General features: G+C 38.9%; 1 protein-coding gene and 1 non-coding gene across 2 annotated transcripts in view; one reads left to right on the plus strand and one right to left on the minus strand.

The window, feature by feature from the left end:
* The window catches only part of CORIN (corin, serine peptidase), a 267,360-nt gene that overhangs the window by 132,056 nt on the left and 110,692 nt on the right, over positions 1 to 24,612 (plus strand). The window lies entirely within an intron of this gene.
* Positions 7,171 to 7,273, minus strand: LOC132366835 (U6 spliceosomal RNA). The gene has a single exon (XR_009503557.1). It is a non-coding gene; the product is annotated as a U6 spliceosomal RNA (small nuclear RNA).

Here is a 24,612-nt window from a genome sequence, read left to right on the forward strand (position 1 = left end):
TAAAATCTGAAGTCTGGAAAGCTTCTTGCTTAACTGTGAAACTCAACAGCCAAGAGATTAACATTTGAACGTTGCAACAAAACAAATACTATTTGGTTATTCTGATAGAAAACCAATTGTTTTATATGATTTAATAGCCTCGTTTAGAAGAACAAATTACTAGAGAAATTTAAGAAAAGGGGAATTATTTTTATGTTCATCTTGTTTTCTGGGACCTCAGCTTGAAGACATGCATTCATGCCTGCTTTCAGCAGTTATGGAGCTGCAATTATGCACCATTCATGCATCAGCAAAGGGGCATGGAGCGCCTCGTATGTGCTGGGATTGTTTCTGGTGCTGGGGATTCAGGAGTGAACACGACTGACAAAGTCCCTGTTCTGAAGGACTCACACATTAGAGATTTGGTGACCTGCTGGGGAGAGGAAAAGGCAGAAAAAGAATGATAACAAGCAAGTGTTTGGTTGGGAAGAGGTGGTGTTTGCACCACCTGTCAAAGTAGAGGCTACAGGGAAGAGACTAGTTTGGGAGAAAGAAACATTTGGACTTGTGAATTCCCTTGTTATGTCATTCATTGGGTGTAGGTACCAGGAGAGAGGGTTTGAGCTGGGGGAACAAGAGCTTGGGAGTTACTAGTGTATATGTTGGGCTGAAATCAAAGAAGGTGAATGAGCTTATGGAGGATGAACACGAAGTACAAGGGAAGGACACAAAAGGAAAGGGGACAAACTTCAGGACATTTAAAGGGCAAATTGCAAAAGCAGTTTTGATGACATCTGCCCTCCTCTGAGACCCACAAGAGTTGTGAGAAATGGCTCAACTCACCTTTTATTTTATTTCATTTTATTTTTGGTATCTTTCACCTTTTAACTCTAATACAGGCTAAGGAATGCTCAATCTTCTACTTTAGTTCTTCTCTTTCCTTGCTCTTGTCTTTTCCCTAGTTGATTAGGAAACAGGTTGTCGCCCTACTAGCTTCAAGAGAAGGAATGGAGTCCCACTGGGACTCTGGAAAATTCTTTATAAAAAACATGATTCATTGTATTCTATAGCAAGATAGAAAATGTGTGTAAATAAACATTGGTTTAAAAATTAGATTTTATTGGCTTATGGCTCACGTTACAGTGACAACTGTCATCTGTTAAAAACAAGAGTCTTACAGTAATAATAATAACAATAACAACAACAGCAATCATGATAGCTAACTTATTGCATGCCTGCTGGGTGCCAGTTACTGTGTTAAGTGCTTTATATCACTGTCTCATTTAATTTTCTACACAACGTACTGGGTATATACTGTTATCTTTACAGACAAGGACACTGAAGCTCATCATTTCAGGATGTTTCCTGACAAAATAACCTTGACACTGAGTATGTTTTTGAATGAGAGAATGAATGAAGGTGCTTTTAGCAATGAAGACAGTAACTTAAGGGCACAGAATTAATCCAGCCTTTTGCATTGCAGCTGGGAGTCTCATTAGGATTCGTATTATGAACAACAAAACATGCAAGCTGACAGCAGCGTTTATTGCAGAAAAGGGAATGGACTTTCAGAAGCTAAGTCTAACGAGCTAGTGATTCGTGTCACTAATATTTTGTGTCCATTTTGGCATTTGGTGCCAAGTCAGATGCCCTAAGGCCGTTCTGCCTGGTTGGCTGAACTCTGGTCTGTTTTTATTCCTACTTTGGAATACTGTGCTCATTTGCCGCCAGCTTCCCCCTCCCCCGTCCTGTGTCTGTGTCTGTTCCTCCTTCTCAGCTCGTTGCCGGTTTATCACTCTCATGGTGTGATATGGGACTGTCTGTGCCTTTGTTCTTCTCCTATCTAGAACTAAGCCCTGCCAGTTTCTTCCGGTCCTGGCATGGTCCCCCAAAAGATATCAACTGAAATTCCTACAACCAGCAGTCATAAAATGTAATAGAATGTCTCTTTTTTCCTATATTTAAATGTGATGCAAATGCTTTGTTTTTTATTCTGTGTCATGCCTCGTATAGGTCTAACAGATTGAACATGAATGACTAAAATACTCGAGAAATTTGTAATTGGGGTCCTGGTCCCAATCTCTTTTGTACAGAGCACATGCCATCAGATTTCAAAATAAAAACAAGGAGACAAAAGCAGCTGGTCATCTAACCTAACAAGTTTAATTTTTAGGTTTCATCTGAAGGGAAGAAATAGGTTGTGGAAAGCGATCTGAGCCTGCTTGGAAGTGTGAGAGAGTATGGATGAAGGTTGGGGGCCAGTGAATGAAAGGACGGAATGAAGGATTTCTTGGCTGGAAGAATACAGACTGGTTAGAGAGGAAATGAAAGCTGGGAAAACTGGAGGGGGCCTTTGAAGTCGAGAACGTGGAGTCTGCACTTGATAAGGAGAACAATAGTGAGGCCACTGGCGGGGTGGGGTGACCTGGTCAAAGCTGTGGGTGAGAAAAAACATTTTTTACCAGCTGGTAAAATTGAATATATGTCGGTTTTGCATGCCTGAGTCGTCGTCTATTAGAGCCATTGTTGTTGCTGTGAAAAACCTTGAAGGACATTACAATGGAAAATAAATGAGAAAAATCCATGGTTCTGGGATTTCTGAGTTTCCACACAAAATGTTACTTTTCCTTTAAGCAAGCTAAACATAACTTTTCTTCTAGGGGCGGGCATCTTTTTGGTCTTGCCAATTTATTTTTTTTTTTGAAAATTTGCTTTAGTTGTGGTGTTGGTAGTATTATTTCTATAGGAATTTTGTTTATAACATCAGTTACAGCTAATAGGTATTTCTCTGCTTTGCATTGTAGAGAATATATTCTCTATTTTTTCCAACACATTATTCTTTCAGTTATTTTATCTTTAACAAGTGTGAAAGTGGCCTATTTTCATTTACTTTTTAGTAATATTTGTAAAGCATCAACATTTTTGTGTGATAATTGAAGCCGTCTTTTTTTTAAACTGATGCACAGAAATAAGATACTGAAGCTTTTCTCATAGCTGTATTTAGCTATAAATTATTACTTCATTGCAAGTGAACATATGAGTAGAAAAAGGACTATACATATACATTCATATATATATACAATACATATATATGAAAAACACTATTCTCTGTGATTTAACATTGCTTTGGATTGTGATCCTTTGTATATGGTAAACATTTTCCTTGCTATATAAAGAAAAAGTATAGGAAGTGACACTGGACTACGATACTCGGGCAACGGCTCTAATTGTGTTTCTGACAGAGAGCAAAGGTGTTTAAATACTTTTTGGCTAGCATCATCCTGTTGACTCAGATCCTTTTGAGTTGCAGAAGTTGGATACCTAAAACTTTCATCGTTAACAAGTCAATCTCTTGTTTATTGGTATAGCTTCGTTTTATGCCTTTCTTCTTCCAAAATCATGCAGTGAAACCAAAGTCTAGGTGTGCGAAAGCCCAAGGACAAATCAGATATTGGAGGATGACAGTTGTTTGCACTAAGCACTGAGTACTGTGAATGAGTCATTGTGTAAACTGAACAGATGTTGGGAGCAAGTTGGCACGGTGTAATGAACCTCATTCTCGCCGTATATCATTGGGTTACCCTTTGGTGCCTCCAAGGGGAGATGTGCTTTTTAAACAACCAGTTTACTACTCGGGAGCAACATAAACATTAGGGAAAATACAGTACTACATTTAGTTCAATTGAGTTTGTCAAATGACAATTTGAATAACTCCCTTAAAATTCTGATGTTGAAAAGTCTTCTAATTCTTTCCTTTCTCTTCAGGGAGGATACCTTAAGCCAAACAGATGTAGAGTTCAGACTACTCTCAAAGGCTCCCTAGAGGAAGCTTGAACAATATTCCTTTGCAAACCTATTCCAATCTGTCATACTTCTTAGGAACAGGAAATTTGTCTCTGCCTTTTGTTGCAGCACTTTTTGCATTAGCCCTTAATGCAGAAGAAAAGGTGTTTGGGCATCTTCTTCCATGAGATCTCTCTCTACGTGTCTAAAGAATATTATGAAAATTGTGATCATGGAACCAGGATTACCAGGTGGTCCTGACACAAGGCCAGATACACTTTAGGTGTGTTCTTGTTTCTGGTAGATTATTCCTCTTTCCATGATCATACTCTTTGATTCTGATATTAAGGATGTTCCCTTGGTGAGATGGTGATGTGTTTTCAGTTTCTGTCAATCAGTAGATTTTGATGGCAATATTTATTTATTTCTGCAGGTTAAAGTACTTTGCTTTTTCTCCTAGTGTTTTGTGTTTTAGTAATTCTAACTGAAATAAATTATATTATTTAATGTTTACTACTATTTTAGTTCTCTTCACAGATCTTATTTAGCCAAGATCATTTAAAATTCCCATTCTTTGAGAGTCCTCCTGTTTTCTTAGAGTTTCTTTCTTGCATTATCCCAATTACTACTAAAGAATATAATGATCTTAAGGCCAGAATTGATCCTTATCAAACATCATCTTAAAACATTAGTCACGGGGACTTCCCTGGTGGTCCAGTGGTTAAGACTCCAAACTTCCACCGCTGGGGGCACAGGTTCGATCCCTGGTCGGGGAACTAAGATCCTGCATGCCGTGTGGCATAGCCAAAAAATAAAATAAAATGAAATATTAGTCACAATAGCAACATATATGTGTGTGTATATATACACATACACACACATATATGTATAAAATCAATCTTCTGAGTTCTCTTATTGTCATCCAGTTTTTTACTGTATTGACTATAGATTTGTTGATTTGAAATTATACCCATCATTTTCCTTTATCTAAAGGGTCTGTCAACTTGTTCCAGATCAGGATCAGCAAACTGCAGCCCGTGCGCCAGATACAGCCTGCAGCCTATTTTGTAAATAAAGTTTTATTGAAACACATCCATGCCCTTTCATTTGTATATTATCTATGACTGCTTTTGCTCTACAGTGGCATAGTTAAACAATTGCAACAGAGACTGTATGCATTGCAAAGCCTAAACAATTTACTATCTGGCCCTTTATAGAAAAAGTTTGCCAACTTCTGTTCTAGATTAATTCATATTTGCTTTAGAGCCTTGGGTTAGACATTAGAAAACCTGGGCTCCAGTCCTGCCCTTTACGTTCTAATTAGCTCTATGACCTTGGCCAAGTCAAGTTTCCTCATCTTTAGGATGGAGAGGCAGGACTGTAGGTTTGCCAGTCTCTTCCAGCTTTAAAATTCCAGAAACTTAATTAACTCTATTTTACCTAAAATAATTTAAAGTTGATTTTTTTCTTACAGATTGAATTTTGGGTTTCTCATAATCCCTCTTGAGCATATTAGACACACATCCAAATTTCCGTACATGCTCAATGATTTTAAAATAATAATCTAGCTTGCCTATATGAGCTCTATATGTGCCAGGTATGGAGGCAGGCACTTTATCTTTTTTAGTCTTCAGAATACCTCTCCATGGTGGGTATGAGTGTTCATGCTGCTGATTAGAGGCAGAGCTGGGACTGGAATCCAGTTCTAATGGTAGAGCTCCATGCTCTTTGCACTGCAGCAATATTATCTCTTTTCCTGTGCTGCCTCTATTTTAATTCAGTTATTTGAATATATGGTAGCACCTTACTTATCCAGAGGTTGCTACCTAAATTAATCAGAACGCAACCAATGGTTAAAAAGTAAAAATACAAAAAAGATGAACAATGAAATAGCTGTCCACTCTGCCATTAACAATATTTCCCAAGGTCCTCTTTCATAGCATGTTCATTTTTACTTTGAAAACAAATCTAAAAACTGGCTTTTGTTTGTTTGTTTCCCAGATCTATAATTAATGGCAAACAAATTGGAAATGGAGGTGGATAGAACTACTGGTGCAGGTATCTCTACACCAGTAGAGATGGTGACCACTGAGCCTGTATATAATGGGGAAGGATGATACATTCCAAGGGGCAAGAGCCTAAAGCAGGCAGCACTCTTAGGCAGCTTAGCAGAGGGACAAATACTACCCCTCTCCCCCGCCCCGAGGAACTTGCCTCTGGCACTGAGAAATTTTTGCTGCTCATTGTAAAGACCTTGGGGCAGCAAAGAAATGTTAAAAATTAGCACTCTTCATTTAAGAAGGTGGAGAACAAGTGTTCTATTTCACTGAGCTTTAATAAAATTATGAAAGATGTTAGGAATCTTAAAGAGATACACTTTAGCTATCTGAATTTTTCTCTATGTGGAATATTTCCTTCCTTAAAAATGCTGAACAAATGAAATACTGCCCAGTCCAGATTGAGAAATCTTTCTGCAGGTATTCACCTATTTTGCCTCCTTTTTCTGGTCTTTGTTATTGTCTTATTCATTGTTCACTCTCTGAAAACAGTGCTCTAGAGATAAGTAATTAAAAGTCTACCTTTGCAGTTTCATGTATTACCAGTTTTTCTCCACACCTAATTAAGGCTCAGGATTTTCCATTATCTCTTTCTATTCCCTATAGCTTTCAAGGTTTTATTGTTTTCCTTTTATTTAAAAAAAGTTTTTTCAAAGTAGAAGCCTATTTTCTTCTTGAGTTTTAAAAAACCATCTTGCCCTGATCCATTGTGTATTATTGATTGTAAAGTTAATCTTGCAGAAGGTAAATTTATTTATTCTACTTCCAGGCTCTTGTAGGGTTGAGAGGAGTGGATTTGGTGGCTTTCATGTTTCTCTCTTGAACTCACTTCTTGGTTTCGTCTTTCTTTTTTTTAACTTAAATTTAAATTTAATTTTTTTTTAAATTGAAGTATAGCTGATTTACAATGTTGCGTTAGTTTCAGGTGTACAGCAAAGTGGTTCAGTTATATATTTTATATATATATATTTTTTCTTTTTCTTTTTCAGATTCTTTTCGCCTATAGGTTATTATAAAATATTGAGTATGGTTCCCTGTGCTGTACAGTAGGTCCTTGTTGGTTATCTATTTTATATATAGTAGTGTGTATACGTTAACCCCAAACTCCTAATTTATCCCTCCCCCCCTTTCCCCTTTGGTAATCATAAGTTTGTTTTCTATGTCTGTGGGTCTATTTCTGTTTTGTATGTAAGTTCATTTGTGTCATTTTTTTTGGATTCCACATATAAGTGATGTCATATGATATTTGCCGTTCTCTGAGTTACTTCACTTAGTATGATAATCTGTAAGTCCATCCATGTTGCTGCAAATGGCATTATTTCATTCTTTTTTATGGCTGAGTAATATTCCAAAAAATATGGAAGACTTCACGAATTTGCATGTCAGCCTTGTGCAGGGGCCATGCTAGTCTTCTCTGTATCAGTCCGATTTTAGTATATGTGCTGCCAAAGCAAGCATTTGGTTTCTTCTTTCTGATGCACAGATATTTCCTTCTATGTTGATTCTCTAACCCATCACTTCTAATGGTCTATTTTGGGGAATGTTTTAACAACTCATACATTTTTTGAGGTAATATTTTATGTAGTTTATTTCTGGAAAAACCTACTTTTGGAATCTAAGAGAGTTAGGAATGTTTAATTTATCCCTCATACCTCTGTGGAGGCGGGGTCAGAGGAGAGAGGGTTGTTGCCCACTGATGCCACGGGCCTGAGGCACTATACGTCCTTAAAGTACTTCCTTCTTTGTTTGGCTGCCTATATTATGATGCCACTTTAATAGTGTCAGTGATAACAAAGAAATTAAATGTATCAAAAGCTCGCTTGGTGTCAGATACTGTGCCTAATGGTTTGCATGTATTATGTCAAATCTTTACTACAATTCTGTAAGGTAGGTGCAGAATTACAGGCATCCTTCAGTGAATGACTGGGCTGTATTTCAAAGATATATTTGCAAATTAGTTATTTCAAACATGACAGATATCTTCTCATAGAAGCAGTGTTGTGAGTACATCTCTAGGCTGTTACTGACGCCTATTAGATTCATAGTTGATATGTGTAAATCAATGTCTCTGTCCAAAGGTACATCCAGAGTCCTCAGTGGGGTGTGGTGGACCCAGCTTCTTCCTGGGGTCCTAACTTCCATACCATTTTATTCTCAGATCTTCCTTATGGACAGATGAACAATGGGAATGAAACCTCTCCAGATTCAAACTATTCACATTAGTTACAGAATAATTAACCTGCTGTAATAGAAGAGATCCTGAAATACAGTGGCTTAAAGAAAATAACATTTAATTTCTCTGTTAAGTGGTAGATCCAAGATGAATTTTCCAGTCTGCCAAGTCAGGCTTGCCCTATGAAGTCATCTAAAGATGTGGGTTCCATCCACTTTTTTAAAAAAAATTATTTATTTATTTATTTATTTTTGGCTGTGTTGGGTCTTCTTTTCTGTGCAAGGGCTCTCTCTAGTTGCGGCAAGCGGGGGGCCACTCTTCATTGCGGTGCGCGGGCTTCTCACTGTCGCGGCCTCTCTTGTTGCGGAGCACAGGCTCCAGACGCGCAGGCTCAGTAGTTGTGGCTCACGGGCCTCGTTGCTCCGCGGCATGTGGGATCTTCCCGGACCAGGGCTCGAACCCGTGTCCCCTGCATTAGCAGGCAGATTCTCAACCACTGCGCCACCAGGGAAGCCCCTCCATCCGTTTTTTGCTACACCAATCCCTAGACCAGGTTCCTTGTCTAAGTGATTGAAGCTGGCTGAGCCTGTATCTGTGCTCCAACTTGTGGGAGGGCAAACAGAGGAAGTACATGGCAGCAAGTCCCTTTTAAAGCAGGCAAAGTAGAAGAAGAATCTGCTTATGTTCTATTGTGGAGAACTTAGTGATAGGGGACTGGGAAATGTAGTCTTTAGCTCGGCAATCTTGGGTCCACCTTAAACTCTATTACCATGAAAGAGATGGAGAGCACATTAGGATGGACAGCCAGCAGTCCCTGCCGTTGAATCACAGTGGTGGTTCCCATGTCTAGACAGTGACTCCAACAGGATGGAATTCGGTGGGTATGGCAGAAGAGATGTGGGTGGAGGAAGAATATAGTGACCTAGTGGGATGCTGGAACCCCTGCTCCTGTAACTTCTCAGAAGGACTTGTCACAGGTTTTCATCCCCATCTCACCCTCCCTGCCTTTCTGTTTGCTTTGAAAGGCAGAGGCAGGGCCGGTTTGCTGGGCTGGCGATCCGTGCCGTGGCCCAGGGTCCTGTGCTTAGAAGTCTTCCAGGCTTGGTTTAATGCTTTGCTCTCACCATCTTGAAATTAACAGCTTTATCTTTATACTTGTGTAAATGAGGTTTGATGGGACAGTGGAGCATGCGTGTGAGCGGTGAGGTTTGATGGGACAATGGAACGTGCACGTGAGTGGTGGGGATGTGTTAGTGGGTAGGGTGTGCACACTCGGGTACCTACCAAATGGCTTGATGGTCGGGCGGTGTGGGTGCTGAGCGATTGGCCTGGTGGCCCAAAGCATGTGCCTGAGGACTGTCTGGGAATCCCCAGGGCCCCAAGGTGGCTGGGCCAGGACCTGGGCCCAGATTGATGGCCATGATGGTGCCACAACAGCAGAAGCAACAACAGAAGCAGGTTTGGAGGGTGGCAGTGGTGGGCTTGGCCCTGGGGAAAAAGAGGGGCTCCACATGGGGACATGTGGGAGGCCAGCTTGGTCGATTGTCCCTGGGGCCTGTCCCTGTGGCATCTGCACAAATATTAACTCTCCACCTGAACCATGAGACAGACAGTGCTTGGGCAACAGACTTTGTTAGTAAATTATTGCACAATAAAAGCACATGCATGAACATTGCAATAAAGCATTTATCAAGGAGTTATTAGAATTCTTCAAAGATTTTAGAATCCTTGGGAAACATTGCAAAACAAATATCCACAGGTTTGGAAATAGAAATTACAGTTAACCATTGTCAATGGAAAAAAAACACTATTTTTATGTGCACCACTTATTAATGAGGTGCACTATCTTTGGGTGCAACACTTATTAATGAGGAAGATAACATAAAATGAAAATTTTCCTTAAAATTGATGATACAGCTATAGAATATATAAACAGACATTTTGAATTGTACACAAATTTTGAAGCCACATTTGAGTTCTGGTGTGATCTCCACGATTTATAGGAAATATCAGAAGAAACATTAAAATGCCATTGTATAAATTTATATTTAAAATTAAATTCAGACTTAGAACTAATTCACATGAAGAGTTAAACCCTTTCATTAATTGCTCCATAAGAATCATCAGCTCTAGATATACTAAAATTTGTATTTCAAAATAATTTATCAGAAATATATCCCAGTGTTGTCACAGCCTATAAAATAGCCTTAAAGCAACAAGAAAAGTTGCATCAGAAAAAAGATCCTTGTCAAAATTAAAAGTTAACAAAAATTGTTTGCAATCTTGCCTTTGTCAAGCTACTGACACCATCTTCCATTATATAGATTGAAAATAATGTTGCTAAAAGTATACATTTTGATGAATTAGTAAATGAATTTGCAGAATAGTGAGCCAGAAAAATCACATTAATAATGTAGTTTTTCTTAAATTATGACACAAAGTATTATTTTTTATTCAATTTATGTTTATGTTCCTCATATATCACTATGACTGCTATTATGTTTTATAAGTGATAAAATACTTTAAGGGAAAGTATGCTTATATTTTAGTATTTTTTTTATTGAAGTATAGTTGCTGTACAGTGTTGTATTAATTTCTGCTGTACAGCAAAGTGACTCAGTTATACACATATATATACATATTCTTTTTCATATTCTTTTCCATTATGGTTTTTTTTTTTAATTGGGGCAAAGTTGACAAGCCATAAATACACACATTTTAAATCACATTTTAAAATCATATTTTAAATATGTATATATATACATATTTAAATCATACAATTTAATACAGTTGACATAGGTATACATACACCTGTGAAATCATTACCACAGTCAAGACAGTACACATGTGCATTACCCCAGTTCTCTTTTTTTTTTGAATTTTTGAATTTTATTTTATTTATTTTTTTATACAGCAGGTTCTTATTAGTCATCCATTTTATACACATCAGTGTATATACATGTCATTCCCAATCTCCCAATTCATCGCCCCCCCACCCCCACCCCCCACCACTTTCTCCCCTTGGTGTCCATACGTTTCTTCTCTACATCTGTGTCTCGATTTCTACCCTGCAAACCGGTTCATCTGTACCATTTTTCTAGGTTCCACATATATGCATTAATATATGATATTTGTTTTTCTGTTTCTGACTTACTTCACTCTGTATGACAGTCTCTAGATCCATCCACGTCTCTACAAATGACTCAATTTCATTCCTTTTTATGGTTGAGTGATATTCCATTGTATATATGTACCACATCTTCTTTATCCATTCGTCTGTCGATGGGCATTTAGGTTGCTTCCATGACCTGGCTGTTGTAAATAGTGCTGCAATGAACATTGGGGTGCATGTGTCTTTTTGAATTATGGTTTTCTCAGGGTATATGCCCAGTAGTGGGATTGCTGGATCATATGGTAATTCTATTTTTAGTTTTTTAAGGAACCTCCATACTGTTCTCCATAGTGGCTGTATCAATTTACATTCCCACCAACAGTGCAAGAGGGTTCCCTTTTCTCCACGCCCTCTCCAGCACTTGTTGTTTGTAGATTTTCTGATGATGCCCATTCTAACTGGTGTGAGGTGATACCTCATTGTAGTTTTGATTTGCATTTCTCTAATACTTAGTGATGTTGAGCAGCTTTTCATGTGCTTCTTGGCCATCTGTATGTCTTCTTTGGAGAAATGTCTATTTAGGTCTTCTGCCCATTCTTGGATTGGGTTGTTTGTTTTTAAAATATTGAGCTGCGTGAGCTGTTTATATATTTTGGAGATTAATCCTTTGTCCATGGATTCGTTTGCAAATATTTTCTCCCATTCTGAGGGTTGCCTTTTCATCTTGTTTATGGTTTCCTTTGCTGTGCAAAAGCTTTGAAGTTTCATTCGGTCCCATTTGTTTATTTTTGTTTTTAATTCCATTATTCTAGGAGGTGGATCAAAAAAGATCTTGCTGTGATTTATGTCAGAGTGTTCTTCCTATGTTTTCCTCTAAGAGTTTTATAGTGTCCCGTCTTACATTTAGGTCTCTAATCCATTTTGAGTTTATTTTTGTGTACGGTGTTAGGGAGTGTTATAATTTCATTCTTTTACATGTAGCTGTCCAGTTTTCCAGCACCACTTATTGCAGAGACTGTCTTTTCTCCATTGTATATCCTTGCCTCCTTTGTCATAGATTAGTTGACCATAGGTCTGTGGGTTTATCTCGGGCTTTCTATCTTGTTCCATTGATCTATGTTTCTGTTTTTGTGCCAGTACCATATTGTCTTGGTTACTGTAGCTTTGTAGTGTAGTCTGAAGTCAGGGAGCCTGATTCCTCCAGCTCCGTTTTTTTCCCTCAAGACTGCTTTGGCTATTTGGGGTCTTTTGTGTCTCCATACAAATTTTAAGAATTTTTGTCTAGTTCCATAAAAATTGCCATTGGTAATTTGATAGGGATTGCATTGAATCTGTAGATTGCTTTGGGTAGTATAGTCATTTTCACAATATTGATTCTTCCAATCCAAGAACATGGTGTATCTCTCCGTTTGTATCATCTTTAATTTCTTTCATCAGTGTCTTATAGTTTTCTGCATACAGGCCTTTTGTCTCCCTAGGTAGGTTTATTCCTAGGTATTTTATTCTTTTTTGTTGCAATGGTAAATGGGAGTGTTTCCTTAATTTCTCTGTCAGATTTTTCATCATTAGTGTATAGGAATGCAAGAGATTTCTGTGCATTAATTTTGTATCCTACAACTTTACCAAATTCATTGATTAGCTCTAGTAGTTTTCTGGTGGCATCTTTGGGAATCTCTATGTATAGTATAATGTCATCTGCAAATAGTGACAGTTTCACTTCTTTTCCAACTTGTATTCCTTTTATTTCTTTTTCTTCTCTGATTGCTGTGGCTAGGATTTCCAAAACTGTGTTGAATAATAGTGGTGAGAGTGGACATCCTTGTCTTGTTCCTGTTCTTAGAGGAAGTGCTTTCAGTTTTTCACCATTGAGAATGATGTTTGCTGTGGGTTTGTCATATATGACCTTTATTATGTTCAGGTATGTTCCCTCTATGCCCACTTTCTGGAGAGATTTTATCATAAATGGGTGTTGAATTTTGTCAAAAGCTTTTTCTGCATCTATTGAGATGATCATATGGTTTTTATTCTTCAATTTGTTAATATGGTATATCTCATTGATTGATTTGCATATATTGAAGAATCCTTGCATCCCTGGGCTAAATCCCACTTGATCATGGTGTATGATCCTTTTAATATGTTGTTGTATTCTGTTTGCTAGTATTTTGTTGAAGATTTTTGCACTATATTCATCAGTGATATTGGTCTGTAATTTTCTTTTTTTGTAGTATCTTTGTCTGGTTTTGGTATCAGGGTGATGGTAGCCTCATAGAATGAGTTTGGAAGTATTCCTTCCTCCGCAATTTTTTGGAAGAGTTTGAGAAGGATGGGTGTTAGCTCTTCTCTAAATGTTCGATAGAATTCACCTGTGAAGCCATCTGGTCCTGGACTTTTGTTTGTTGGAAGATTTTTAATCACAGTTTCAATTTCATTACTTGTGATTGGTCTGTTCATATTTTCTGTTTCTTCTTGGTTCAGTCTTGGAAGGTTATACCTTTCTAAGAATTTGTCCATTTCTTCCAGGTTGTCCATTTTATTGGCATAGAGTTGCTTGTAGTAGTCTCTTAGGATGCTTTGTATTTCTGCCGTGTCTGTTGTAACTTCTCCGTTTTCATTTCTAATTTTATTGATTTGAGTCCTCTCCCTCTTTTTCTTGATGAGTCTGGCTAATGGTTTATCAATTTTGTTTATCTTCTCAAAGAACCAGCTTTTAGTTTTATTGATCTTTACTATTGTTTTCTTTGATTGTATGTCATTTATTTCTGCTCTGATCTTTATAATTTCTTTCCTTCTGCTAACTTTGGGTTTTATTTGTTCTTCTTTCTCTAGTTCCTTTAGGTGTAAGGTTAGATTATTTATTTGAGATTTTTCTTGTTTCTCGAGGTAGGCTTGTATAGCTATAAACTTCCCTCTTAGAACTGCTTTTGCTGCATCCCATAGGTTTTGGATCATCGTGTTTTCATTGTCATTTGTCTCTAGGTATTTTTTGATTTCCTCTTTGATTTCTTTAGTGATCTCTTGGTTATTTAGTAATGTATTGTTTAGCCTCCATGTTTTTGTGTTTTTTACATTTTTTCCCCTGTAATTGATTTATAATCTCATAGTGTTGTAGTCAGAAAAGATGCTTGATATGATTTCAATTTTCTTAAATTTACTGAGGCTTGATTTGTGACCCAAGATGTGATCTATCCTGGAGAATGTTCCATGCACACTTGAGAAGAAAGTGTAATCTGCTGTTTCTTGATGGAATGTCCTATGAACATCAGTTAAATCTATCTGGTCTATTGTGTCATTTAAAGCTTCTATTTCCTTATTTATTTTCATTTTCAATGATCTGTCCATTAGTGTAAGTGAGGTGTTAAAGTCCCCCGCTATTACTGTGTTACTGTCGATTTCCTCTTTTATGGCTGTTAGCAGTTGCCTTATGTATTGAGGTGCTCCTATGTTGGGTGCATATATATTTTTAATTGTTATATCTTCTTCTTGGATTGATCCCTTGATCATTATGTAGTGTCCTTCTTTGTCTCTTGTAACATTCTTTATTTTAAAGTCTATTTTATCTGATATGAGTATAGCTACTCCAGCTTTCTTTTGATTTCCATTTGCATGGAATATCTTTTTCCATCCCCTCACTTTCAGTCTGTATGTGTCCCTAGGTCTAAAGTGGGTCTCTCGTAGACAGCATATATATGGGTGTTGTTTTTGTATCCATTCAGCAAGCCTGTGTCTTTTGGTTGGAGCATTTAATCCATTCACGTTTAAGGTAATTATCGATATGTATGTTCCTATGACCATTTTCTTAATTGTTTTGGGTTTGTTTTTGTAGGTCCTTTTCTTCTCTTGTGTTTCCCACTTAGAGATGTTCCTTTAGCATTTGTTGTAGAGCTGGTTTGGTGGTGCTGAATTCTCCTAGCTTTTGCTTGTCTGTAAAGCTTTTGATTTCTCCATCGAATCTGAATGAGATCCTTGCCGGTAGAGTAATGCTGGTTGTAGGTTCTTTCCTTTCATCACTTTAAGTATATCATGCCACTCCCTTCTGGCTTGTAGAGTTTCTGCTGAGAAATCAGCTGTTAACCTTATGGGAGTTCCCTTGTATGTTATTTGTCGTTTTTCCCTTGCTGCTTTCAATAATTTTTCTTTGTCTTTAGTTTTTGCCAATTTGATTACTGTGTGTCTTGGCATGTTTCTCCTTGGGTTTATCCTGTATGGGACTCTCTGCACTTCCTGGACTTGGGTGGCTATTTCCTGTCCCATGTTAGGGAATTTTTCGACTATAATCTCTTCAAATATTTTCTCGGGTCCTTTCTCTCTCTCTTCTCCTTCTGGGACCCCTATGATGCGAATGTTGTTGCGTTTAATGTTGTCCCAGAGGTCTCTTAGGCTGTCTTCATTTCTTTTCATTCTTTTTTCTTTATTTTGTTCTGTGGCAGTGAATTCCACCATTCTGTCTTCCAGGTCACTTATCTGTTCTTCTGCCTCAACTATTCTGCTATTGATTCCTTCTAGTGTATTTTTCATTTCAGTTATTGTATTGTTCATCTCTGTTTGTTTGTTCTTTAATTCTTCTAGGTCCTTGTTAAACATTTCTTGCATCTTCTCGATCTTTGCCTCCATTCTTTTTCCGAGGTCCTGGATCATCTTGACTATCATTATTCTGAATTCTTTTTCTAGAAGGTTTCCTATCTTCACTTCATTTAGTTGTTTTTCTGGGGTTTTGTCTTGTTCCTTCATCTGGTGCATTGCCCTCTGCCTTTTCATCTTGTCTGTCTTTCTGTAAATGTGGTTTTTGTTCCACAGGCTGCGGGACTGTAGTTCTTCTTGCTTCTGCTGTCTGCCCTCTGGTGGATAAGGCTATCTAAGAGGCTTGTGCAGGTTTCCTGATGGGAGGGACTGTATTTTAGTTTTTTTAAAGCACTTTTTTTTCCCTGTAAGTGGCTCCACATCTTCATTTTCCACTGAGCCCTGCAATTACGTAGCTGGTCCTGGCTGGGGGACTAGTCTGTCTGCTCAGCTTTCTGCAGCTACCTCTTGGCTGCCTTTTCTATGCCTGCTACAGAATAGCATGAAGTCCCATAGCTTCTTTGCCCTCACACATGTAGCTCTTTTGAGTTTTTAAAAGGGATTTTGGTTACTAATGATGAATGAGAAAGAGAGGGAAGTCAAGGCCGGGCTTCTCGTCAGGCCTCTGTCCTCTTCGGTTTCTTCACTCAGCTCTTGCCTCTTGGAAAAGTCAGAAGCACATGTGGTTGATATCTGCAAAAGCACAGATGGTTCTTGGTTGCACCAAAGCCTGATATCAGATTCGTTTACCTTTTAGAGTATCATTCCTGAGTCTTTTGAACACTCATATTACAGGAGTTGAATCGAACAGCAATTTTCCCCTAGTGATCTTACATGGCCCAAGATCCCTGCCACCCTGGGCTCCTCCTGCAATAGAATTGACTGAATCAACCTGGAACCAAGAAAAATGACTAGAGAGAGATGCCAGATCATGGCATCTCTGACACAGGGAATGGGAAGAGGAGGGCAATCGTCAGGTGGGAGAGAGGGCACACTTTCCTGAGCCAGTCATTTGCAGGTGGCTGTATGTAAGAGGCATAGAAAAAATTCATAAAATATCAAGGCATCTGTGGTTGGCAGAATAATGTCCCCCCAAAGATGTCCATGTCCTAATCCCTGGAACCTGTGAATATATTAATTTGCGTGACATTGGGGAATTACAGTTGAAGATGGAAATAGGGGTGCTACTCATCTGATCTGAAAATAGGGAGTTTCTCCTGGATTATCTGAGTGGCCCAATGTAATCACAAGAGTCCTTAACAGTGGAAGAGGGAAGCAGAAGAGGAGAGTCAGAGAAAGAGATGTGACGCCCATGCAGGATTAGAGAGATGCTACGTTGATGGCTTTCAACATGAAGGAGGGGGGCCATGAGCCAAGGACGGGGAGGCCCAGCCGCTAAAAGCTGGAAAAGGCAAGGAAACAGATTCTCCCCCAGAGCCTCCATAAGGAACACACACTTGTGAGCATCTTGATTCTAGCCCAGCGAGAACCGTGTCAGACTTCTGACCTGCAAACTTGTGAGAGAATAAACTTCTGTTTTAAGCCACCCAGTATGGGACAATTTTTTACAACAGCAGTAGGAAACTAACACAGAACCCTTGAGTGTTTTATATTAAATGCATGGGCTCTGGAATCACACTGCTCAGGTTTCATTAAGTAGCTCTGCTACTTATTAGCCAAGTTATGGAGGAAGGTTATCAACTTTTCCAAGCCTTGGTCTCATCCTCTGATACATGAGGTATCACCTCATGGCTGTGTTCTTAGGTATAAATGAAGGCAAAGCCTTTAAGACATTGCCTGATAAATAGAAAGTGGTTGATAAGTATTAGCTTAAAGTTGTGGATATCCGATCCTGGCTGGAATTTTTAGCAAGAGAGGACGTCGCTCCTCTCTGATTCCCATGGAGTTCACTCTCGCCCCTTCTGTGGCCCCTGCTGCTCCTATGTTGACCCTCTGTCCTCTGGGGCCTTTTTTACCCAGGTATGTCTTTGCTGGGGCCTCACTCTTTAGATTCTACCTTTTTCCTAATTTTTTATACTAATTTTCCAATATATTTTTTTTAATACATTTATTTATTTATTTTTGGCTGTGTTGGGTCTTCGTTTCTGTGCGAGGGCTTTCTCTAGTTGCGGCGAGCGGGGGCCACTCTTCATCGCGGTGCGCAGGCCTCTCACTATCGCAGCCTCTCTTGTTGCGGAGCACAGGCTCCAGACGCGCAGGCTCAGTAATTGTGGCTCACGGGCCCAGTTGCTCCGCGGCATGTGAGATCTTCCCAGACCAGGGCTCGAACCCTTGTCCCCTGCATTGGCAGGCAGATTCTCAACCACTGCGCCACTGGCGAAGCCCCCAATATTTTTTTTTAAAAGATAAATATATACATAAAGTGCTGTCTCCGGAGGTATTAATCACTGATAACGACCTGTCCCTTTTAGTCTCTGTAAGGCCTTATGATTATGATTGCTGCCATGTCCAGCACTGTCTACAGACAGCCTCCAGAATTCTTGGTTGGTTGAGTAAATGAGGAATCCCCAGGAACTGCCTTTTAATTGAGGACTTTTGGCTTAAATTAAATGAGTAAAATCCAAACTGAGGAATTTCAGCTGGGAAATATTTTAGGCAGGGAGCTCTCCCAGGAGTCCTTCGAATCAAGCTAAATTTCACAAAGTATTTGGCCTCCTTTTCGGTCTACTTGTAAACGGCCCTGGAAGGGTTGTCACAGAGTTTTCTTAGGAGGATAGTTTCAGAGAAAAACTGGCAGTTTTCTTCAAAACTCTTAGAGCAGAGAAGTTTGGAACTTATGATGCTAACATTTCAGAAGACCTTTTCTACAGCGGGGGAGAGTTTCATTTCAATGTGGGCACCATGGTGAGACTTTCCAACAGGCATTTGTAATGAGATTATCTTGTAATAAGATCACTTGCTGAAAGATCATTTCCATTCCACAAAAATCGCATTAGGTACAAATAACAATTCTAAAAATGTATATAAAGCCACTTGAAATAAAACTAACAACTGGATTTCTGAAATTATTGGTTGCTATGAGAGTGGAAAAAGTCAATTCTGAAATAAATGCACCAAGTACCATGAGTGTTCCAAATGCGCTTGTCTATGAGAATTCATATTTGCGTGTCTGTATTTGAAGTGCAAAATGATTTTTTAATGTGATTTTATTTTAACATCATTAGTGAAAAATGCATAAAATACAATTGTTTTCAAATACTGTCACGCATCTGGACACTTGTCACAGTTATAGCATGGGCTCTGTGCTTTGCTTCATGATGTGGTCTCCCTCTGGTGGTCGGTGTTAAGAAAGGGACTGGCTTGAAAGCAGCCATCCAATTTCTTCCCTTTGGCATTTTGCTGAAACTTAAACCTGGAAAGCATCTCAAGAGTTCTTTTATTCTGTTCCATTAAATACAGATCAGGCTGTGTATTTCATATTTTGGCCATTTCATCAATATAAGAGGCTTTCTTACTTTAACAAAAATCAATCAGTCAGTCAATCTGTAGCCTTTCCCCTACGGCCATGACAGAATCAGTTTTGACTATTAGGGAACCTGACTTGATTTACCTATCTCTGTGGCCAATATTTGGTGTGTCTTGGCCAGAATATTTGTCTTAATTTTGGCCATGATATTTTCCATCTGCTCTAGAAAGATTCTGGGTTGAATGCAAAGTTTATTTAGCCCACGCTCTATGTCCATCATATATCCTATGGCTGTAGCAGGAAACAAAACAGACAAAATCTCTGCCCTCCTATAGTTTCTTTTCTACGACACATATAGATATGGTTTATAAAGACATAAACCATAAAGACTGATACAGTTGACCTCACGTATATGTAAAATTTTCTATAGCTGCAGAGACTATTAACTTAAAAGACAAATAAGTGATGGCCTGGAGAAAAATAATTGAAACAAATGGAGTTTCAATAAATCAGTAAGGAAGAAAACCAGTAGAAAAATGTGCCAAAGATATGAGTAGGCATCAATCGGGAAAGACTTTTTATTTCTCTGTAATAATAATTGGCAGAAGTGCGATTTCATGATTTCACATTTACCCAGTTACAGACACAAGCAAAGGATGCCCTTTAGAAAAGAGAAGCCTCCCAGCTGGAATTCCCTGTGAATTTCCACAACCTGTCAGGTGGTGAGGGTCTCGAGCTGAGTTCTCTCCTGTGGCACTGCACAGGGTCTATGCGCTGAGTATGGCTGCCATCTTGTGCTCCTGCTTGGAAACTGCATGTTACTTATCCTTTTGGCAAGTGGAAGAAAATGGACCTTTACCCAGGGGCATCACCCCCACGCTGAGCTCAGTCCCCCGACCCATGTACCACTGGCTGACCCTCACGTTATAAAGTTTCCCAGAATTAACTTAAGCACAGAAGGTTGATCAGTAGAGTATTTTTAGATGAGACTACATCACTGCTCAAATTGCAGTATTGAGAGTCTCTAGTGACAGGCACGTAGTTTTTGACTTCCCATTATGTGCAGCAATGTCTTTCCTCCTTTCAGGGGTAAAGTAAACCTTTCCCTACTTGACTCAGGGCTGACCTTGTTGCCAGATTACTTGCCATTCATTTCTAATTCCTGTATGTCTTTCCTGAAATTCCGTCCTCTCTTAACCTATCTTTTCTTCCTGCCTTGGCTCATTTTGCCCGCCTGATTGGATCACGTATCTTGTATACAGGGGGACATTATTCCTGTTTACAGGTACGAAGGAACATGTGAATCCTGTGAAGATTTTGGAGAAAAATTTAGTATTTTTTCCCCCTCGCTCTGAGCCCTTGGATACTGTGTACCCAGTCTTCTAGTCTTGGTAAGTTGGCAGCTATGACTCTGGAATGCAAGTTAATTAAATTGCGCTTATATTTAGTTTTAGGCAAGGCTGATTTTTCCATGTCAGGTTTAGTCTGTGTGGCTTTGTTATATATAATACTGGTAACCAGGGATACTAGGAGAGATTTTATGTAGCTGTGTTGTGGAGGGCATGCAGAGTAGAAAAGTGGAGGAAGCTAGGGAGAGAGAATTCAGGGACCTCCCTGTTCCACCAGCATGCAAATCATTTAACAGGGCACAAACTATTCAACAGTAAAAGTCAACTTGCCTGGAGCAATTGACTTCCTTTTTTGTCTCTGAGCCAAAGAAACGTTAGGAATTCTATCCCTAGATGTTGTTATATTGATTCCCGTGTGTGTTGATCTCTTCAGGCTATGTTCTTTCCCAGTTGTCTTGGTTGTTACAAAGAATCCAGTTGCCCTCACTTCCAGGTATAAGTGGGCAGTGCTATATCTACAAGGTTGGAGAATAGGACGCTCTAGTTATTTGCAGGATAACGCTTTAAGCAAAAGGCATTTTTAAGCACTTTGTGATGGCCATCTTTCAGAAGTGAATTATGCACTTACCAGTCTTAGTAAACAGAACATAGTAGGCTTTATGTGATTCGGTGCCAGGTGCTTTACATCCATTACTGATTAATATATACTCAAAGACGATTCCAAAGCAGGTGGAATTCAGATAAGGAAACTGAAGCCCTGAAAGGTTAAATAACTTGCTCAAAGCGGCACAGATAGCATAAGTTAAATCCAAGTCTGTACTTTTTCTACAGAACGACTTTTATTTTGGTATCTCAGGGTCATCATTGTGAATAATTGCTTTTCTTGTCTGTAGACCCAGTCAATATCAGTATGGCTATTAGGGTGAGTGTTTATGAATTAATTTTCTCGCCATTTTCTTTTAATCATAATAGCATTTAGAATTGAAGTGACTTGATTATTTGGGGGTGGTTTAAGCTTGAAGGGTTAGGTAGCTGGAAGTATCTAGGTTTTCCCGACTCTGCCTTGACTCAACCAATGGAACGTGTGCTGTCTCCATGGCCTACTGCATGGGGGCAAGTGAATGGGGTTTGTTGTGATCAGTTAAGAGGATGGATAGCAGAGGGGGTCTTGGGCAGAGCCCCAACCTGGGGCTTCAGAATCTTGGCATCCAGCTACTGGCAATCTGCTCTGGAAGACAGGTGAGATCCTACAGTATCCTGAAGATCAGTGAATTTTTAGGAATGGTAATGCATTGGAATATTCTGTTACAGTAATTAACAATAGAGAGTAAGTGGGAAAGTGATGTAGTACAGTCTTCATGGGATTGGAAATGAATCTGTAGACATTAGGGTAGAACTGTTATCTTGTTACCAACCAGGGTTCTTGGCCTTCCTTAATCAATAGAAATTGATAAGAGGCCAGACAAGAAATGCAGGCAAGTCTTTACTGGGGCTCCTGTAACAGGTTCCCTTGCTCGCTCCCTGAGGTGGGGATAGGGGCAGATCAGTGGGTGACCAGAGGTGTGGCTTAGGTGGTCTGCCCACTCCGCTGGTAGTGCTGTGTGCAGGGATCATGAGTAGTACCCTGCTTTTGCTCTCAACACCCTGTTTTTGCTCCTAGCTCTTTAGAAGTGGCAATTGGGTTTGTGGTCTTTTTCTATGGTGTTGTCCATAATTTGCCCCAATTGCGCATGCATGCGGCTATTTTTAGTCCCTTATAGTTTCTTTGTATTTTGTTGCTGGAGGAGACATTTGTCCAGGTGCCAGCACTGCACCAAAGGGTCCCAGGACCCAGCCTGTCTCAATCTGTTCTTGAAAGGTATTTTTTCAAAGTTCTTTTCACAGTAAATTCTAAATACATATGTTTACTCTATTTTTGGGTCTCAGGCTACACAGTATTGCGAAGTCATAGACAATTAGTTCTAGCTTTTAGATTATCAATACATAAAATAGACAAAAATAAAAGAAACTGTGATTAAAAATAAATTTGGTTTGAGTTGAAAATGTAATTCACAAACTGTTAACTTGTATAATGACATCAGTCCAATGTGTGTAGCCCAACAAATAAGAAAAATACCATGGAATGGCTCTTCAAAACTGATTATTTTTCTTTGCTCATCTTTCTTCTAAGTCTTTCCATAGATGTCTCGACCGAGTTATACATTTAATAAAGATCTAAAAAAATGTTAATATGTATAACTTTTTAGATACTACCATATGCATGCAAGAGACTATTTTCTTTCCAAATCATATACATCTACTTTATTTTTCATAGGTTTATATGCATGCATTAACTGTTTTATAGAAAACATTCAACAGCTGTCTGAAATCTGCCAAAGGTTGTGTGTATAATATACCATCATTATCATTTTATGATTCATAATGAATAATCACAAAATATCATTTGAGACAGCCTCATGTTTGGAGAAAATCTCAGAAGTATTTTAAGTACCACTAAGTGAGAATTACTTTGTTTATAAAATAAAGGTTTTATTTCCTAAAGCAAATTCAGAAAGTAGCACTCCTCCCTCCCCCTCAAAAAAAAACCCCTGAATTTAGAAATCTCTGCCTGCCTGATAATAATCCCTGACAAGAGGGTCAACTATAAACATGTAGTTTCTAACTTGCTTATGTTCTTTAGAAACTTGAAGTTACGTTATTGCACTTATTTGCAGGAAATGATAAATGACAGAGTCCTGGTGTATATCTTATTTTCCAATGATTTTTGACAAAATTGGTTCAGAATCCTATTTAAGTCTTTTAGACACTAAAACTTGAGGTAGTAAACTAGTATATTCTTTTAATTAGACAATCCCTATTTGGAAGTTGTTTTTCTTATTTTTAAAAATTTCCTTCTCTCTCTCTTGCTCTCTCTCTCTCTCGGCTGTTGAATGAATAAAGATTCCAAAAAAGTTTCTTTAGACTTCTGCTTGGCGGTCTATTTCTGCCAGTCCCTGATCATAAAGCTTGACTTCCTGCTTTTTACTCTGCTCTTTCTTTACTTTCTCATCTGTCTAATTAGATTTAAAATCTACTGGGCAAGTTTTATCTAACTCTATTTTATACTGTGATTTTACTTGAGATGTTGAATGAGGACACGAACTGCTTTCTAAACTCTATTTCCGTTGCTCTCCTATCAGAGTGCCACCAGTGACAAATCTATTCTTGTTTCCTGCTAATGATTTTTAGATAATTTTACAATGATTGATTTTTCTATAGAATGATAGATCTTCCTTCATGCTGTCAGACAGGCAATAAGTATACTTAGCTCTTATTTTCAGAAATTTAAGCTGAAGGCCAGCTGGCAATGTTTCCATTGAATCAAAGCATGGCTTTATTTCAGAGCGGAAAAAATTGAGTCAAGGAGTACCTTAGTCTTAAGGACATTTAATTGGGGAAGTTGTTTTGAACTTGCTTTGAACATTGGTTTGACAGAGATGGTTCCTCACTAAGAAAAACATATTATATAATAGGCACTGAGGGACTTGGAACTAAAGAGTTGGACTGTAGTGAGGGGACCGGTTTTACCTTGTCTTCACAGCAAGACGGTCACCCCAGATCATAAAAGAGGAAATCATGTGGCACTTCTATTTTTAGAATATCTAAATTAAGAGCTCTTTAAGTGTATTTATGCAACAGGGATTACTGACCGCCTACCATATACTACCTTGGTAAAAAGATGTTGAAAGTTGCTAATAGAGTCATTTGCATTCTCTGCAATGAATGAAAAATCTGGGTAATAGAGCAATTTATTAAGGAAACATAAAGGATGTGTGGTGTCATCTGTGCATTCTCAGAAAAGGGGGACCAGCCTTGAGGAGAAAATGACTGAGCGGAGATTATGTGATCACCCAGAGTGGGGTGGCATGGGGGAGGGTTAGAGGTGGGCACAGAGGATGGAGGAGACATCCCCCAAGGCTTGGAAGGGGACTGGGCTTTGGCATGTCCCTTACGTAGCAGGGACTGGTTAGTACTTGCTTGGGGGAAGAGGCAGGGTCTCAGAGAGGCATGGCTGCGTGGGGCAGCTGGGAAAGCTGATGTTGGGGACCATGGCCCTGTCATGACCCTGCTGTGGCACAGATGTGATGGAGCGTTCTGTCTACCATAAACCCCGAGGGCTTAGAACCTTGAGTCCC

Source organism: Balaenoptera ricei, chromosome 5, assembly GCF_028023285.1.
Source record: "Balaenoptera ricei isolate mBalRic1 chromosome 5, mBalRic1.hap2, whole genome shotgun sequence".
In the NCBI taxonomy this organism is placed as follows: domain Eukaryota; kingdom Metazoa; phylum Chordata; class Mammalia; order Artiodactyla; family Balaenopteridae; genus Balaenoptera; species Balaenoptera ricei.